The sequence below is a fragment of the Notechis scutatus genome, chromosome 2 (assembly GCF_049901735.1).
Source record: "Notechis scutatus isolate UNSWTSFEM ecotype Mainland chromosome 2, rNotScu1.2, whole genome shotgun sequence".
Classification (NCBI taxonomy): domain Eukaryota; kingdom Metazoa; phylum Chordata; class Lepidosauria; order Squamata; family Elapidae; genus Notechis; species Notechis scutatus.
In genome coordinates, this window is record NC_142010.1 from 1,368 (window position 1) to 20,900 (window position 19,533).

Below are 19,533 nucleotides of genomic sequence, written 5' to 3' on the forward strand. Positions count from 1 at the left end.
CAAAAGTTATATATTCCTACTAATTTTAATGCTACCTTCCATTTTGAGATATGCCTTGTGATAACTCCACAGGAAAAGCTCGCGCACAAAAATCATGTGGATTTTCAATGTTTTGCACCTTGAAAAACATGAAAATGAGCTTAATTTTGAAATCCGAGCTCTGCTTCAAAAGTTATGTACTCCTACTAAATTGAATTCTACCTTCCATTTTGAAATATGCCTTGAGATAACTCCACAGGAAAAGCTCGCACACGAAAATCAAGTGGCTTTTCAATGTTTTCCACCCCATAGAACATGAAAATGAGCTTAATTTTGAAATCCGAGCTCTGCTTCAAAAGTAATGTATTCCTACTAAATTGAATTCTACCTTCCATTTTGAAATATCCCTTGGGATAACTCCACAGGAAAAGCTCGCACACGAAAATCATGTGGATTTTCAATGTTTTCCACCCCATAGAACATGAAAATGAGCTTAATTTTGAAATCCGAGCTCTGATTCAAAAGTTATGTATTCCTACTAAATTGTCCCCTAGAAAGTGACATGCTGAGTGCCTTAGGAGTCACAGCCTAGAAATCTATCATATAAAAGGTATGTCGGTCTACAGAAGCAGAAGGGGCATGGGTAGTGGTCTCTGATTGACCCCTCCTAGTTTTCTGGAAAGTAAAAGTAAAGGAAGAAAATAATGCTTTCAGACTTGCAAGATTCAGTTAATCTAACCTTACAGTAAAGGTAGTGTTAGAATTTGTAGCAGGTTCTTATTGTCTGGACGACCTTGAAGGGCTGACTTTTTCGTAAAAGCTGTAAGACTTTCATTATAGCTGCAGCTCCAAATGTAAAAATACAAAAAAGGCTACTTATAGACATCAAAAGTTTATTTTGTTCTTAAAATGAGAGGTGCCCCTTTAATTGGTGAGGACATGCTGGTGGATAAGATTTTCATATTTTCCCGTACAAAGTTGCGCTGTCGCACTGTTGCTGATCTCATGTACATATTCCTGCAAATTACTTTTGCTAAAGAAGTGGGTGGGATAGTCTTTGGGAGTAGACCATTAATTTCATACATCCATTCGATTGCTGCAGTCTGAAAACATAGAAGAAAAGTTTCAATAAAAGTTTATCATTTTTTACTGGGGAACACACATTGTGTTATCTGGCACAATGCCTGCAATTACATCTTTCATTGTTTTTCATGCGGGGGTTGGAAGGTCACTATAGTGGAAATAAATCATTACCACACAGAAATGACATTTCATTTTATGTACTAAGAGTAGCATGTTCATGCACACTGTCCAGCACCCCAGACAATCTATGCACTTGTTAATGTGTCACAGTTTGCAATTCTGTTTCAAGGAGATTATTGCGCAGTAGGAAGTACAGAAAACTAACAAATAAGGTGGTGACTTTATTTGTATCCCAGTGACTATTGAGGGTAAGCACAAGAAATAGCATAAACTTTTGGGGTTAATGAGTTAATGAGGTCAGAGCTGGCTCCACCTGGTCCATGCCGGCATGAAGCTCCTAATAAATAACTGGATGTCTTTGAAGCTTGGCTTGAGGCTCTTGATTTAATTGGGGCATCTGTCGGAACCCTGACAATGGCATAGAAAAGCTAACTGCGAGTACCCTGTTTCCCTGAAAATTAGACCTATCCCAAAAATAAGCCCTAGCATGATTTTTACTTGTGCACGTAATATAAGCCCTACCTCCAAAATAAGTCCTACTTAAGACCCTGCATAGTTGGCCACCCTCCCATTCTATCTGGTTGCTCACAGTTGTCACTGCCATGGGGCGTGGTGGGGAGGTGGAGCTGTCCCACATGCCCTGCACTGGCTTACCTCAGGGCCCCCACAGCCAGGCCATCAATATCTCAATACCTGCCTCATGGCAGCATCAGCAACCACATGCAGCATAAACCCACGTGACCTCCAGCCCACTTCTGCTTGCTTGAGACTACAGGAGGATGAGTGGTGTGCTGGTGCCAGGGCCATGAGGCAAGGCCTGGCAATGGGGGCCTTCATCTCATCTCACCTTGTGCCCATAGGACCAGTGCGTCACTTGTCCTCCTGCTCTGTTGTGGCTGTGAGCAAGCAAAAGTGGAATGGCAACCATGCAGGGTTCTGCAGGATGGGGCTGTTGGAGCCACCACTGTGTGGCAAGTGTCAGGGCATGGGTGGCCTGGCTGCAGAGGCCATCAGGCAAGCTGGTGCAGGGTGCGGGGTGCAGCTCCACTCCCTCTGCCTCATAGCAGTGGTGGCACTGGTACACTGCGTGGCCTCCTGCTGCACCACAAGCAAGCAGAACATAGAGGAAAGAATCAAACAATATCTGCAGAAAGTGAATTTACCTCAGATACCTTCTTTACATTGAAATGATGTTAGAAGGGAATATAATGATGATGGAGTTAACTGAAGCATTAAAAAAACAAAATAATGGAAAAGCACCTGGTCCAGACGGATTGCCAGTGGAATTTTATAAGACATTTCAGGAATCATTGAACCTTCTGTTGTTAGAAGTTATAAATGAAGTTATAAATGAAGTTCTGTTGTTAGAAGTTATAAATGAAGCTAAGGATGAGGATACCCAAATCGTGATCAGAAGCATATATTACACTTGTGCCAAAGGAGGAAGCCGACCCGCAACAAATCAAGAATTATAGACCTATTTCCCTACTGAACTCAGCATATAAAATCTTCACTTCAATAATGGCAGAAAGATTCAAAAGATATTTGAACAAATTTATTCATCCTGATCAAAATGGGTTTTTGCCAAAGAGACAAATTAAAGATAATATGAGAATTATTCTGGACACATTGGAATATTATGAGGCACACCCTGAAAAATAAATGGCCTTGATATTTCTAGATGCACAGAAAGCCTTTGATAATGTGAATTGGCAATTTATGTTACTACAATTAGAAAAGATGGGCTTTGGTAAGAAGTTTTCCCAAGCCATAGAAGCTATAAACGAACAGCAAAGGTAAAAGGTAAATAAATGGGGAATTGACAGATTGCATTGATGTAAAGAAAGGTACGAAGACAAGGTTGCCTGCTGTCACCTCTGTTGTTTGTGTTAACATTAGAAGTACTAAATAGAGATATTAGAGAAGAGAAAGAAATAAAAGGAATGAAAATTAAAAAGGAAGAATATAAACTACAAGCATTTGCAGATGACCTGGTTTTTATTTTAGAAGATCCATTAGAAACAGCATCTAAATTGATAGAAAAGATAGAGGAATATGGAATGGTAGCAGGTTTAAAGATAAATAAAGATAAAATGAAGATGTTGACAAAGAATATACTAACAAAATGGAAGAAGTGGTGGAAGTTTTGAAGATCCAGGTCACCAATAAGGTTAAGTAATACATTTGACAGCAAGATGTGGTATGCTTAAAGAGAATAATTATTATAAACTCAAACAACAGATTGTGATAGATTTGGCAAAATTGGAAAATTTACAACTATCATTAATAGGCAGAATAGCAACAATTAAGATGAACATATTACCTAGAATCTTATATCTGTTCCAGACAATTCCAATTAGATTAGGGAAAGAGCATTTTGAAGATTTGAATAAGATATTTGGCAGGGGGAAAAAACGAGAATAAAATTAAAATTATTGCAAGATATTAGAACAAGAGGAGGATTTGGCCTGCCAAATTGGGAGTTATATTATCAAGCGACAACTTTGATGTGGGTCAAGGAATGGATAACACTAAGAAATACTAGATTATTATTATTTTTTTAAACACATTTTATTAATTTTTAAGAAACAATACATAAACAAACTAAACGTAGAATGTAATAACATAAGGCATCTTTTCTGAAAAAAACAATAAAACATCTTATTTAAAGACAGAATAATTCCAAATTATCACATTTCCATACAAACACAATTTAATATATATATTAATCTTATCTATTCAACTTCATATCTTATCCCAACTTCTCTTTATTTCTCCCTTTCCTTCTACTATTCAATTATATTTCTTTTGCCTTAGATTATATATATTCTTTATATCCATCTGTCTTATTTACAATTTCATTATTCTCTTCCAATGTTCTTCTTACATTCTTCTAAAATTTGATTAATTCAGACATAGACAAACAAAACACAAAACATAAATACATAAAACTTCTCTTTGGAAAGCGGCTTACCCCGGGTTACCTCTTTTTGTACAGACATAACTCAAATTCATGCTCACTTAATATACTATTTCATATCTTATTTAGCATTCTGTATTTTCTATATATTTTCTCTCCTCTATTCACTCTCTTAATTCTATTATATTTATTTCGTCTCAATTTAAATAATTATACTTGTATCCTTTGTCCATTCTCTTTCAATCATCTATTTTTCTTTTCTTTCTAATACAATATTTCTCCTGTAATCACTGGTTGAAGCATGACAACTTTCTATCTTTCCCCTAAATTTAACACTTGAAATAATACATACTTTCCACACTGATTTTGCTTAGTACATTCTAAGTACTACATTTTAAAATAATAAAACAAAAATAGAAAAGGAAATGAGTTTATAATATAATAAAAACAATATTCCATAGAATATTAAACTCTATTGTTAACTCTTAAACATTTTATACATTCCCTTTAATGCATTATTAACTCATAATAGTTCAATTTTCTAATTCAATTTCAAATACTAATATCTACAATACAATCTTATGTACTTTTGCAAAATCATATATTTTTTTAATAACTTTTACCCTTTATCTCTGAAAAAAATCTGTTTTTTAGCATCTTGTTTTAAACCTTTATGACTTCTCTTTCCTTTTCCCCTTCCTTTCTTATCAATTCTAATCTTTTGGCCCCCCCATCTCTCAAATTCCACTCTCTTAATCTTCTCTCTCTGTTCTGTTTCTCTTTTCTGTTGGTTTCTGACATTGTATCGATTTTTCATCTTATTTTTCCCTTTCTTGGTTGCTTTTTTAAGTTCTGAGTTCTCCTTTTTCACTCCCCCTTTTTTCTTTTCCTCAACTATGACTTTTTGTCCATTAAAGATGACTTCTTCTTCATCATCCCAGTCCTTTTGTTGTTGTATTTCTTGGTAAGTAAAAATCACCATTTCCAAAAAGTGAAAAATAGATCCAGAAGAGCCCTTGCCTTCTTGCTCCTCTTCTTGTAATTTTTGATATTCCATTTGTAGTTCTTCCACAGATAGTGCCATTTTCTTTTCTTTTTTTAAAGCAACCCAAATGTTTTTAGTCTTTCAAAAAATAGTTGCCCAAAGATCCCAAAGTCACAAAGCAGTCCAAATCAGAACAAACTGTTTCATCAACACTTTCTTCTTCTTCTTTTTTATTTAATTTCTCTTCCTGGGGTAAAGTTCAATTACAATTTCAAAATGATTTTTTGGAAGCCTTATTGCCACTTATTTCTAAGTCTTATAAACTCCAAGTAGTCATCTTCAATGGAATCTTAGAATAAGTTTTTTACCTCTTCCTTCCCACTTATAGCAGTAAAATTTAATTTTAAATTCCAATGTTCCAAAATCTTTTATCCCCTTGGCTTTAATTTTTAGGTTTATTTACCTTCTATGCCCAAGCAGGTTTTTCAGATTTCCATGAGCTATTTCCGTAGGGAAGGAGAGTGAGAAGAAATAACTTTCCCTTTCAAAACTTTCTTCCGCCGCTTGCAATCTTTCTGGGAAACAATGTAGCAGTCAAAAAATCAAATTTCCAGGTTTTTGAAGGTTCCTCGTTATCCCGGTTCAGCCAAAGAAAAACTTTCACTTTCTTCCTCCTGCACAATCTTGTCCAGCTGCAGGCTTCTTTGTGGCGGCCATTGCTGACCGCCGCTCCACCGCCTTGGGAAAAGGGGGTTTAGCCGGCTGGAGAGGGGGTCTGTGACACCCCCAAACCCCTGTCCGGATCCCCCCTATCTTCAGCTGCCTCTACGGGGCAGCTATATCCTCCAAATCCGTCTGGATCGGAGGCACCAAGGCAGCGAGTGCAGCAGGAACTGCACGGAATCGTGGATCCCTGCCGCTGCCGAAGCCTGGCAAACCGGAAGCCCAGAAATACTAGATTATTGACACTAGAAGGACATGATTTGTTGTTGGGATGGCATGCCTTCTTATGGTACAAGGGATCTAAAACACATGGTTATTTCAGAAAACATTACATACGAGAGGCTTTGTTATTAAATTGGGAGAAGATTAAAAGGCAACATTATTTAAAAATTCCAGTCTGACTATCAACTGTAGAAGCATTTTCATATCCAGTAATATATAAAATGGAACAAACAGTTAGATATGGCAAAATATTGAATGAAAAGGGTGAACTTAAATCTATGAAAGAATTAGAATAACAAGATATAAGGATGAATTGGTTTTCATATGTGCAAATACATTCTAGATATGATAAAGATCTCAAAACAGAAGGTTTTTATGATAAATTGACTGATTTAGATAACATTTTGGCAGGTACTGATGAAAAGGTGATTAAAAAATTATATGGATACTAGAGGTTAAGCTAGAAGAAGAGCAAGTTAAAGAAACAATGATTGCTTGAGGGAAAAATTTTGGATATGGGATTGATGTAGAGAAATAGCAAAAATTGTGGTCTCAAAACTATAAAATGACAATGTCAACAGCATATAAAGAAAATTTGTATAAGATGTTTTACAGGTGGCACTTATCCCTGACGAGAATAGCAAGAATAAATCCGAGAAGTGTTGGAAATGTCATCAGATACCAGGCTCATTTTACCATATGTAGTGGACATGTGTAGAGGCTAAAAGATATTGGACTAAAATCCACACATGGTTGGAAAAAATGACAAAAAGACATATTGATTTTAAACTAGAGATATTTTTATTGGGTATTTTACCAGAAATATATAGTAGAGAATTGAAATATTTGATTGTAAATGTATTAACAGCGGCTAGAATTGTATTTGCTAAAAACTGGAAAAATGAAAAAACACCAATGCAGGAGGAAGTCATTAAGAAAATAATGGAGTGTGCTGAGATGAGTAAATTGACATTTGAAATTAGAGAACAAGAAGACAAACAATAAGATATGGGATTTATTTTATCAATGGTTAGACAAAAAAAAAGGAAATGAAATATTTTAAAAAAACTTCATAATATAAGGATAATAGAACTATAGTGAATGTAGCACAAGGACATATTACTATTAGACTGATTCATGAAGATGTAATGAATACTATAATAAGTATAAAGTTAAAATGTCGTATTTCTCGCATAAAATGAAAGAATAATAGTTATAGTCAAAAATAATGATTAACAATGATAAATAATTATACACACACACACACACACACACACACACACACACACACACTAGCTGGATATTATGAGAATTTATATAAACTGTAAGTGAGGACTATCGAGATGAAGCACAAAAGACTTGTAACCAACCGACACACTGTATGTAACTGGAAGATGGATTTGTGTTTTATGTTTTGTTTGTGTATGTTTGTTTAAAAAATAAAAATTCTTTAAAAAAAAAAAGGAGCAGCTGCAGCAGTGCCAGCAAAATGCTAATACTAAGTAGTAGGTTAATATATTTCATATATTAAATTTAAAATACATTTAACACTTGGGTTACAGTGATCAGTGATTGTGATATCAAAATAAAAATCTGACCAGTTGCATTAATTTACAATCTAAAACACACACAAACAAACACACACACACACACACACACACCACACGATTCCTCTACTTTCTTTCCTCTGAAGGAGTCCAATTTACCAACAACTTACTAGTTTTCTAAACAGGGTCTAGGACTGACTGGCTCGACACGGCCACTTGCCACCACCAACTCACCTCTGCCAACTCACCACCACCAAGTTGCCACAGGACCAGAGGTGGGATTCAGCCTGTTTGCACCTGCCCAGCCCAGCCACTCCTTATCTCACTTCACCCACATTGGCCGGTGCCAAGAGTCGCGCCTGTGGCCCAACTGCTTTCTGCTCCTTCACTCACTCAGATCACACGGCCCTTGTGGCCCAGCTGATTTCCGTGCCTCATCTGCTCTGCTCACCATGACTGCCCATGAAGGTAAGGCGCTCGACTGAAGGGCTGCCTTGGAGTGGACATCGTAAGGCTCGGCCACCTTTTGAGCCTGGCTCTCGCCATCCTTCTGCTCACATGCCACCCACTTGCCCTCTGTCCTGGGTTGGGGGGATACACCACTTTCTGCCTCTTGCCTTCTGTGGGGCCTCCGTCTGCATGCTGCCTGCTCCCCCTCTGTGTCAGATCCCTATCGTGATACTGCCATTTATGTGGGGAGGGAGCCCCGGATTCTTTTACTCATTTATTGCTCTCATCCTGTTTTCTATGTATCCTGTAATTTCCCCAGTTTATAACTTTTACCCTGCCACCTATTCTGCCCTGTGCTTTGATTTACCATAGAACGCTATGAACAGTTACAATATTTAGTGGACTTTGTCTGAAGCCATCTGGGTAAAGAGTTAAGATATTAAAGCTGATAGGTTAGTGAAACAATTTTGTGATAAATTCCTGAGAAGCCAAAGGGAGGGGGAAAGGAGAGGGAAAGGGTGGTTAATTTGTATGATGGATAATAGATTAACCTCCTGTTTTTTTGTGTTCTTTTCCAGGATGTGATTTTTTTCCTGTGGGAGGGAAGCCTGTCAGCTTTGGAAGCCATATTTTACTTAGAAGCTTAGAAGCTTGGGAGGGGGGATTTCATAGAGAGGTAGAAGCTTAGACATAACAACAACATTCTTCTCATAAATTCAAGGACAAGTTACTCTGCACCTGGAAAGGAGTAGTTGGAGGAATGTCTTCCAGTTGGGATGATGCATGATTGGACCATGTGATGGATGGGTGGGTGCAGGGGATGAGTTGATTTTTAATTATGCAAGGAAAACCCAGAACTCTCAGATTCGGGTTTTCCCAGATGTGCTAATATGACAACTCTAATAAAATGGAACTTTGAGAAAATGCTTGTCTCAGAGTTTATTGGTTTGAAGTTTGTTAGTTGGAATGCTGACAGGGGGAACACTGTTATCTAGGTCGTAACAGACCTCTTCTCCAAGCAGTTCCACTTCATTCCCTGCCAAAAAATCTGCACTGCTAAGGCACTCACCAAACTGTTCCTGCATTATATGTATCAGCTACATGGGCCCCCATAAAGGATAATATCTGAGCGGGGGGTCCAATTCACTTCAAAATTTTGGAAGCCTTTCTGGACCTTCTCAGAACTGGCCAGGGCCTAAGTTCTAGCCATCATCCTTAGACTAATGGATCGATAGAGAGACTGAACTCAGTTCTGGAACAATATTTAAGATGCTTTATCAACAAGATAACTAGACTGACCTCCTTCCTTTTGCAGAAGTTGCCTATAATAACTCTGTGCACTCACAGAGTGCACTCACAGATTCACCCCATTTCAAGTTGCCAATGCCAGAACTACCAGTAGAGGAACCAACCATACCCCTCTCTTAAGGATTGGATACAACAACTACAAAACATCTGGCCAGTAGTGAGACTAGCTCTGAATGAGGTTAGAGCCACTTTTAAAGCTCAAGCTGACAAAAGGACAGAACCAAACCCATTTAAAATAGGTGATAGAGTTTACCTGTCCACAAAATTCCTAAAATCCTTACAACCCTCAAAGAAATTGGGACCCAAATTCATAGGGCCTTTCCCAATCACTAGAATCACTTAAACAAGTCCACCCAGTTCTCTTCTGTAGCCTTTTGAAGCCCGAAATTACATTCCCTTTAAGACCCCAAGCAGAAGCTCCCCCAATTTCTATTATGGTAGAAGAATACTTTGAAATCAAAGAAATCCTTGACCACCATGGTTCAACTTTAATACCTAATCTCCTGGAAACATTTACTTCCCTCACAAAATGAGTTAGTAGCTAAGAAACATATTAGGGCTCCCGCATTGCTGAAAAAGTTTCACTCGAAAAATCCTAACAAACCGAACTAATTCTCTATGATGTTCATCTTTCTGTTCTCTTTTACAGATAATCCCCTCATTTTTTGAAGGGGGGTGGCAGCATGTCAGATCCCTATCATGTGGGGAGGGAACCCTGGATTCTTTTATTCATTTATTGCTATGTATCCTGTAATTTCCCTAGTTTATAGCTTTTACCCTGTCACCTATTCTGCCCTGTGCTTTGATTTACCTTTGGAGGGCCATCTGTTTTATTTCAGTTCAGAAGCCTCACAGAAGAAGCCCATGGGGATGACTCCTTATCTCAGGACAACTGTTTCCACAACATCTTCACACCTGTGGATTGTCTCATTCAACATCAGACTGAGGGGAGGGGTTCCTAACCACTTTATCCTAACGGAATTGCCTGGGGGGAATTCAGACCCTGCTTTGCATTGTCCTGCATTCACTTTCTTTCAATAAAAGCTTCCTTTTGAAATGCTAAAGTTTAGAGAGTCCATGCTTTGTTGAACTGGAATGAGAGGCAGGACCTTACAACTCTGCCTTGGATCAGGGGGGACACGCCAACTCCTGCCTTTCTAAAGGGACACCTTCCCCCCACCGCCCTGCTTGCTCCCACATGCTTCCACAGTGGTCTCATCCTTTGCTGGGTTGGCTTGCTTATTTCTGCCCCATTTCCCTTTCTTCAGAGGCCTCTTACTCACTCAGTTGGTGGGGCAGTCATGCTTGGCCAAGGACCATCAGAGGGAGGTGGGGATTCTGAATGAGGGCAGTGCTCCCAGTTTGTTCCCTGATGACCACCTCTTTCTTCATCCCCCTCCCCCCACCATCTGACTTCAGCTTGCAAAGCAACTAGGACTGGGTGACTTTTCCTTTGGTGGCAGTGGCCCTGCTTGGCTGCTTTTGCACAGGGCTGGATGGCAGGCAGCATTGAAGTACCTTAAAGGGACAGGCCGTGGTGGCTGCCTTCCGAGCAGCTTTGGCTACAAAGGGAGGCAGGAAAAGTTCGGCCAAGTTGTCTCCTTTTCGTCCTTAAACCAGTGGTGGTATTCAGCCGGTTTGCACCTAATTGGGCGAACCGGTAGGAAGAAGTTGGCATGGGTTGCCGAACTGGTAGTAACTTCTGGCTGGCCATGCCCCCAACCCGGTTGCCCGGTCGCTGCTCGCTCGCATGCCTGCCCACCTGATGCTCTATCACTGGGCTCGCCCAGTGCTCGCTCGTGCCTCGTCACTCCTCACCTCCTATGAGGCATGCTGGGTCCTTGTGGCTTGCCATTCTAGCCTTCCCATGTGGTGCCTGTGCCTCAACAGAGAAGCCCTGATCTGCCTGCTGCTCAGAGGTAAACTTGCAAGTCGCGCTAGGCCCCCCACCATTCCCAGATCTTGGCAGGGCCCCCACTGTTCCTGGGCTCAGCTGGCAACCAGAGAGCATGATGTAATGCTGCCCGCATTGCCCCTTCCTCTCCCACCTGCCGACCTGCGCGCTTTGGGTGAGTGCAGGCAGCCACTGTGAGAATGCTGTGAGTGAGCCCTAATGCTGATGGTGGGGAAGGAAGATCCACACTGGGTTTGCTGTGATCAGCCAAAGAGCTGCCTGGGGGGTCATGATGAGGCGAGGCTGCCTTTCAGGCCCAGTTTTGGCTTCCGTGGGGGCTACCATGTGGGAGGCCTGAGAGAAAATGCCTCCCCTGAGGATTGTCTGCTTGCCCATCCGAGGGCCCTGGAAGCAGCATGTCCTCTTGTCATGGGCTGATGTGGGACCTGAGGTGGGGTGGTGGTCGAGCAGGCAGCAGCCCAGAGCAGGGCCCAAAAGGCAGTCAAGCCTCGCCAGCCCAGATCTTCCTTCGCCGCCATCAGCTGTACTTTCCAGCCCATGGACCTCTTATAGCAGCGGCCAGCACTCTGCCAAAACACTTGGCCCAGTGAGGGAAGGGCAGCTGGCTGAGGGGCGATGCAGGCAGAATAGCCTTGTGCTTCATGGTTGCCCCCCTGGCAGGCGAGACCCAGCAGTTGCTGGAGAATCCAGGCAGGGGATGAGATGCGGTCTGGCGCGTGTTTCACGGAAGAGTAGGATTGCTTGGCTTTAAGAACGGTGGGTTAATAGGACTAGGCACTTGGGTGCTCGCAGGTGTGGGTGAGTGCTAGGAGAAAGGGTGAGCGTGGCAACCTTTTCCCACCTTTTTGGGTATCCTCAATACTCCTCATTGCCTAAAGTGGCTGTAACTAAACAGCTCGCTGGTGGGGGTCACATGGGGGAACATGGGGGAACAGCTCGCTGGTGGGGGTCACATGGGGGAATGTGTGGAAAAAAGGTTAGTGTGGTTAGTGTGGTTAGTGGTTAGTGTGGTTAGTGGGAGTGAAGCAGCAGGGCAGGGGGGCGGGGCCAAGTGCACGCGGCAGGTGAGCGGCTTTGTGTGGTAATGTGGGCTTGGCTTCACTTTCTGGCTTCGCTTCTCACATCTTCTCCGCTGCTCTTGTTTCTTGTCAGGCTTTATTAACCTCCTTTTTTGTGGTGCCTAATGGTGGGATGGGTAGAAGTTGAACAAATGAAGCTCCCCCACCCCCCAACAATTGCCAAAACACTTGTTCGGTGAGGGAGGGGCGGCTGCCCTGGGTGATGCAGGCAGAGTAGCCTTGTGCTTCTTAGTCCCTGCACCTCCCAGCAGGTGAGCCCCAGAAGCTGCTGGAGAATCTGGGCAGGGGATGAGATATGGGCTGTCAGGGAGCCGAGTGGTGACAGCTCTGACCTGGCTTGCCTTTCCCTCTGCCACCAGCTGCAGAAGCAAGGTAACATTTCAGGCAATCAGGAAAGCCAAACCACTCCCCAGCCACTCTGACCTGGATTAAAGATTGGATAAGTGTTAAAAACAAAAGAATATTAACATTAGAAGGATATAACTTACAGGCAGGGTGGCATGCTTTTTTGTGGCAGGACAAACACCAAATTCATGGTTATTTCCAAAGGCACAAAATTAGGCAGATCTTACTAAGTGCATGGAACAAAACTACATCTCAATTCTACGTTCAAATACCAACTTGGCTATCTACATTGGAATCATTAATGTACCCACATTTATTGCGACGAGGACAGGTAATTACATATGAGGACATATTAGATGAGAAGGGAAACTTAAAAACAAGACAAGAGCTGAAAGATTTGGGATTTGAGATAGAATGGTGGGCCTACTTACAATTACAATCAAGGTATAGTAAAGATATGAAAGAATGGGGAAACAGAAAACGGAAAACAGAATTAGATAAAATATTATTAGGAGCGGACGAGAAATTGATTTAAAAAATTTATAAAGTACTATTGGAATGTAAATTGGAAGAAGAAAAGGTGAAAGAAACGATGCTGGCCTGGATGCAAGATTTGGGATATGGTATAAATCTGGACGATTGGCAAATTTTATGGGATAGGAATAGGAAAATTACCCTGGCGGCATCATATAAAGAAAATTTACTAAAAATGTTTAAAAATTTATTTTAAAATGATGGCACATCCCAAAACTAGCAAAAATGTATCCCAAATTATCTCCTAAATGCTGGAAATGCAATAAAGAAATTGGAACATATTACCATGTATGGTGAAAATGTGAAAAAGCTGAAAATGGAAATGTATTGGCTGAAAATCAGAAACTGGTTAGAAGAGATGTGTAAAATTAAAATAGAGTTCAGACCTGAAATTTTCTTATTGGGAATCTATGTGGGGAAACATAATAAAGAGATAATATATTTAATAATCCATGTCACCACTGCCGTGAGACTAGCTCTTGCCCAGAGATGGAAAGGAAATGATATGCCAGAAGAGATGGAAATAATTAGAAAAATTTGGCCTTGCGCTGAAATGGATAGAATAACTCAATAATCAAAAGATAAGACTGAATCTGATTAGTTAGTTTAGTTTACTTTATTGTCATTGCACCTCGTACAACGAAATCAAACACCATCTTCAGTGCACATCATGACCATGACCATGAAAATAAACACAAACACACATCCTTCACCCTTCACACATTGAACTAGAAACCCCCAACACCACACCAACACTGCATTATACAGCAGAATTGAAAAGAGCTACTGCTGTTTTTCAGCCTATTTGTCCTTGTTTTTATTATTCTGTACCATCTGCCAGATGGTAATAGTTAAAAAAAAAGGATGAGATGGATCTTTGAGAATGTTTTGAACTTTCTTAAGGCAGCAGGAGCTATAAACAGGGGTGGGATTCTACCAGTTTGCACCTATTCGCTAGAACCGGTTGTTAACATTCTAAGCAGTTCGGAGAACCGGTTGTTAGAATAAATTTCTGGCCTAATCCTGTAAGGAAGGCAGGAAGGAAACATTCTGGTGTTGCTTACAGAAACTGCCTCTCCATTAAGCCTTATTACATTCTTGGCAGGACTAGACTTCCGGTCTCAGGAACTTCTCTGGAGTTTTTTTCCCCTCCTTTGCTGGTACTTTGCTTGTGTGGAGTGACCATTCAAAGTTACAATGGCACTGAAAAAAGTGACTTATCACCATTTTTCACACTTACGACTGTTACAACATCCCCACAGCCATGAGAGGCCAGGCAAGGAGATGTGTGCCTCGATGTGAGTGATATTGAGTTGGGCACACCCAGCCAATAACATGACCACCAAGCCATGCCCACCACCTAAGCCATGCCCACAGAACTGGTTGTTAAAAAATTTGAATCCCACCCCTGGCTATAAAGCTCTTCCAAAGAGGGGAGACAGCAACCAATGATCTTCTGGGCAATGACATTAACCCTCTGGAGTGCATTCCTATCTGCCACTGTGCAATTGGCAAACCATACAGAGGTGCAGTATGTTAAAATGCTCTCTATGGTGCAGTGGTAGAAGGTCACCAGCAGTTTCTCATTCAGTTGTTGCTTTATAAGAAGTCTCAGGTAGTATAATCTCTGCTGGGCCCTCTTGACCATGGCTGCAATGTGGGTACTCGGGGTCAAGTCCTCTTTTAGGGTAACCCCCAGAAACTTAAAACTGGCCACTTGCTCCACTCGGTCTCCATTGATAAGCAAGGGCTAGATGTCTGATCTGTTCCTTCTATAATCCACTATAAGCTCTTATTGGTCTTATTGGTGTTGAGACCAAGTTATTGTCTCCACACCATGAAAGCAACAGGTCCACCTCATCTCAGTAGGCAGACTCATCCCCCCCAGAGATAAGTCCCACCACTTTTGTATCATCTACAAATTTAGCAATAGTATTACTAGCGTAAGTGGGAATGCAATCATGCACATAAAGAGTATAGAGTAAGGGACTCAACACGCAACCCTGTGGTGTACCAGTGTTAAGAATAAGGGCTGAAGAGGTATGATAACTTAATCTGATCCTCTGTGAGCAGCCAGACAGGAAATCCATAATCCAAAGGCAGATTGAATTAGAAAGTCCAAGGTCCAGAAGTTTAGACACTAGTCTATGTGGAAGAATTGTGTTAAATGCAGAACTAAAATCCACAAAAAGCATCCTCACATAATCTTCCCGCTGTTCTAGATGAGTCAGAGCAGTGTGAAGAGTGATGGCTTTAGCGTCCTCTGTAGATCTATTTTTTCTGTATGCAAATTATTACAGAATTTGGGAGAAGTTTTACCACTGGTTTAAAAAAAGAAAGGAGGAACTCTAGCAAAGATGATTAAGATTTATGTACATATGTAAATTTGTATTTTTTGTTATGTATGCACCACATTCATTGTTTTTAATGTTTTTTCTGTTTGTTGTTCATTAATAAAATTATTATTTTTTTAAAAAAGGAAAGCCAAACTGCTCCCTAGCCCAGAGCTGCTGGAGGGGGGAAGGGGGCGTGATGCTGCAGCACACACCTCTCTTGAAGTTCTCAGCCTTTTCCTTTCCCCAAAAATGGGAGGGGGGGAAGTCTTTGGAAGTCTCAAAGGGGCAGCCCCTTTGTTGGACCTGGAAGCCTTGCCTGTCAGCTTTTCCGGGCAACGCGGGACAGGATACTGGCCAGGAAGAACCCTTGTAAGGAGCGATGCTGCCAGGTGCTTGAAAGTTTGTGTGTGGATCTCCTCTCCCAGCTTTAAAAGGAGAGAGGGGAAGGAAAGGATAGAAAGAGAGAGAGAAAGAGAAAGAGAGAGTAAGAGAGAGAGAGGGAATGAGAAGGAGAGAGAGAAAGAGAGGGAAAGAGAGAAAGAGAAGGAAGAGACAAGAAAGAAAAGAAAGAAAAGGGAAAAAAAGAAAAATGGAGAAAGAAAGAGAAAGGGATAGACAAAGAAAGATGGGATGGAAGTAAGGGAGAGAAAGAAAGAGAGAGAGAGCAGGAAGGAGGGAAGGGGGAGAAAGTAAATGAGATATATGGATGAATGGATGGATAGATACATGGAAGGAAGGAGGGAGGGAGAGGGGGGAAAAGGAGAGGAAGGAAGGACACAAACCCTGGCTTCAGAAGACTCTCTGAAATAGGACAGGAATCTAGGGCTGGAAGGGATCTTCTAGTCCAAGGGTTTTCAAAATAACATGACAGGAGGAGGAATTCTGGGAGTTGAAGTCCACAAGTCTTAAACCTGTCAAGTTTGAAGACCCCTGTTCTAGTCCAACCCCCTGCTCCAGCAGGAGATCCTTACAGAATCATAGAACAACAGAGTTAGAAGAAACCTTGGAGGCCATCTAGTCCAACCCCTGCTCCAGCAGGAGACCTTATATCATCTGGAATCTGGATTATTTTGATGCTGCAGGGGACATAAATAAATAAATATAGTAAAATATATTATAGCATTAAGTAGAGAGCTAAGCTACTCTTTGGGCATTTGTTATCTCGCTGTTGTAAAAAAGATTTCCTTAACCTTTCACTTGTTGTAAAACAATTATAAACACATGCCTGCAATCAGTTACACCCCTCTCCTATTAAGACCCATGATTGTCCCATCTAAATCAATCTAAATCCATCTGTTTTCCTGGATTGATACATTTCACCCCAACATCACCCCATGGGAATGAAATGTATCTCTCTGGGGAATGTAACCTCCATTCCACACCTTTGTTAATAGCTTCCTTAAATGGTCAATTGTGATCAATTAGATGGACAATAGGAGAAGAGATAGGGAGAGATTTGTCTTTTGCAGGAAAGATGTAAATCTAAGTTAGAGAGTTTTACAATGCAGTTACCCCACTTCTAAGAATCTTAAAGGTACAGGGCATTTTTCTGTCTCTTGTGATATTTTGTAGAATTTTCCTCCCATGTCTCTTGTGATGTGCTAGGAACTTCTTTCCAGATCTTTAATTTTGATCCAAAGAATAAAAGTCTACTTTCTTTGATTTGCAAGCCTCCGTTTAAGTCTTTGTTTTGGTTCATTTTTGGCTTAAGCGTACTGCCAGACCTTACAGTGCCTCTAACAGAGAAGAAAATTGGCAGAGGGATTTATTAGGACAAGGCTGCCATGCAGAGGAAGGCAGACATAGTCCTTCACTTATGACCACAATTGAGCCCAAAATTTTGGTTGCTAAGCAAGAGCGTTGTTAACTGCACCAAAAGAGTTGGAAGTCAATGCCTTTTTTTCTCTTTTTTCCTTTCCTTTCCCCACTAATTTCCCTAATATTTGCTTTTGTATTCTCTTTGTATGTTATGCTATAAACTAATAAAAATTATATAATCAAGAAATATGAAATATAAATAAAAGATAGCATGCATTTCAAGAACAGTAAAAAAATAAAAATAAAAAATCAAATAGACATAAACAGTATCTATAGACTATACAAAAGCGACAATCAACAAACCAAAAAGGGAATAAAAAGTCCAAAACACCTCTCCACCAACAATCAGCACCCAGATGAGCATAAATTAACTCCAAGATTAATATCAGACCAATAATCAAGTAAACTATATCCCCAATCAAAGAACTGCCAGACAAGGTAACAGTAAACAGCCCAACCAAAGAACCTCTCAGATAATCTCCACCAACATTGTCAGGGCAAGCCATTAGAATATAAACTGAGAGCAAACCCCGCTCCTTACTAGCACTGATGATATTACCTATTTTGGAACGTCTGCAAGAAAACAACCAAGTTCAGAGAGCACCAAGGACCCCACAAATCCTTTTCTGTTGTGGTACCTGCTTTCTGGAACATCATTCCACAATAGAATTGCCCCAGTCCTATTGGCTTTACATGACATCTTAAAAACCTGGCTTGCTGAGCCTGGGGCTCAAGTTATGTGATTAAAATCATATCTTGGTTATGTTGATGATATTGGTTGGTTTTATCTCAGCTCCTTTTTATTTTTGACTGAATGTTATTTAAGAAGTTTTTGCCTCTTTTATTCATTGTTACCCAAAGTTATATGTTTGAGATGGGAAACCATATAATTTGAATAAATAAATAAAATTTGCATCCAATTTTGTGTTGTACTGCTATTTTAATCTATAGGGCTTAGTTTTAATAGCTGGCTATCAACCACTGTTAATGCCATGTAAACTGCAATGATTTACCAGGGTCAATATTTCTTTTTGATTATAGAAATATATATTTGTGTCTATGTACAAAGTTGTAAGAGTTGTCCTTTTATTAAAACATGTAAAGGGGAGGAAGTTTGCTGAAACATCATTTAAAATGGCTAAATTTTAGAACTATTTTAGAAAAAAGCTACTTCTGAAATAAATAAAATTTTATTGATGGTTAGCATGGGGTCTTATTTAATATAATATTACAAATCATTAATATTAAAATGATTTAATATTTAATTTTAATATAATTATTTAATAAGGTTCTTTTTTGCATAACTGCCAAGAATCACTTTGGATTGCAGCCAGATACAAATAGAATAAACAAATGAATGTAAATCATATTGAGTGACAAGGCATTTGAAATCATTCTGAAGACATTCTTAAATATAGGAGTCTGAATTTCTCGAATGCTTTTTGTGCATCCAGAAAAACAAGGGCCACTTGTTTTCCTGGATGCATTTTGTAATATTCTAATACGTTCATTACTATTCTGATATTATCTCTTATTTGCCTATACGGCAAAAATCCATTTTGATCATTATGTTATCATTATCATTCATTTAAAATCTTCTTCATTCTTCCTACTATGATACTCATAAAAATTTTGTAGTTGGCGTTCAAGAGTGAGATTGGTCTATAATTTTTGATTTGATTGACACTGCTACCTTCTTTTGATATCAAGGTAATATATGATTCCCTCCATGATTCAGATATTTTTGCATTTAACACGGCCTCGTTGCATACTTCCAATAGTACTGGTTCCAATAATTCCCCTAATTTTTGATATAATTCTCCTGGTAAACCATCTGACCTCGGGGTCTTATTTGCCTTTCATTTTTGGATTGCTTCCTTCAATTCTATTAATGTGATTTCTCTATTTAATATACTTCTTCTTTCTTCCTCAATTAGTGATATGCTATCTATTTTAAAATACTGATCTATTTTCTCTATTGCTATTATTTTTTGACTATAGAGATCTTCAAAGTATTTTAGGGCAATCCTTTTTTCTTCTTCTTCATTATTTTGTAGTATTCCTAATTCATCTTGAAGTTGGTATATTATTCTGTTGTGACTGGAAGGTTTGAGCCTGCTGTGAGCTTTTAGTCTGATGTATCAGAAGACACAGGCTCGAGTGATGAGG

General features: G+C 39.9%; 1 long non-coding RNA gene across 1 annotated transcript in view; it reads right to left on the reverse strand.

Moving 5' to 3' along the window:
* Positions 1-860: 860 nt before the first annotated feature.
* The window catches only part of LOC148131600 (uncharacterized), a 35,600-nt gene continuing 16,927 nt past the window's right edge, over positions 861-19,533 (reverse strand). Inside the window, exon 2 of the long non-coding RNA XR_015747399.1 lies at positions 861-1,082. This is a non-coding gene — a long non-coding RNA (uncharacterized LOC148131600). The remainder of the gene's footprint in view (positions 1,083-19,533) is intronic.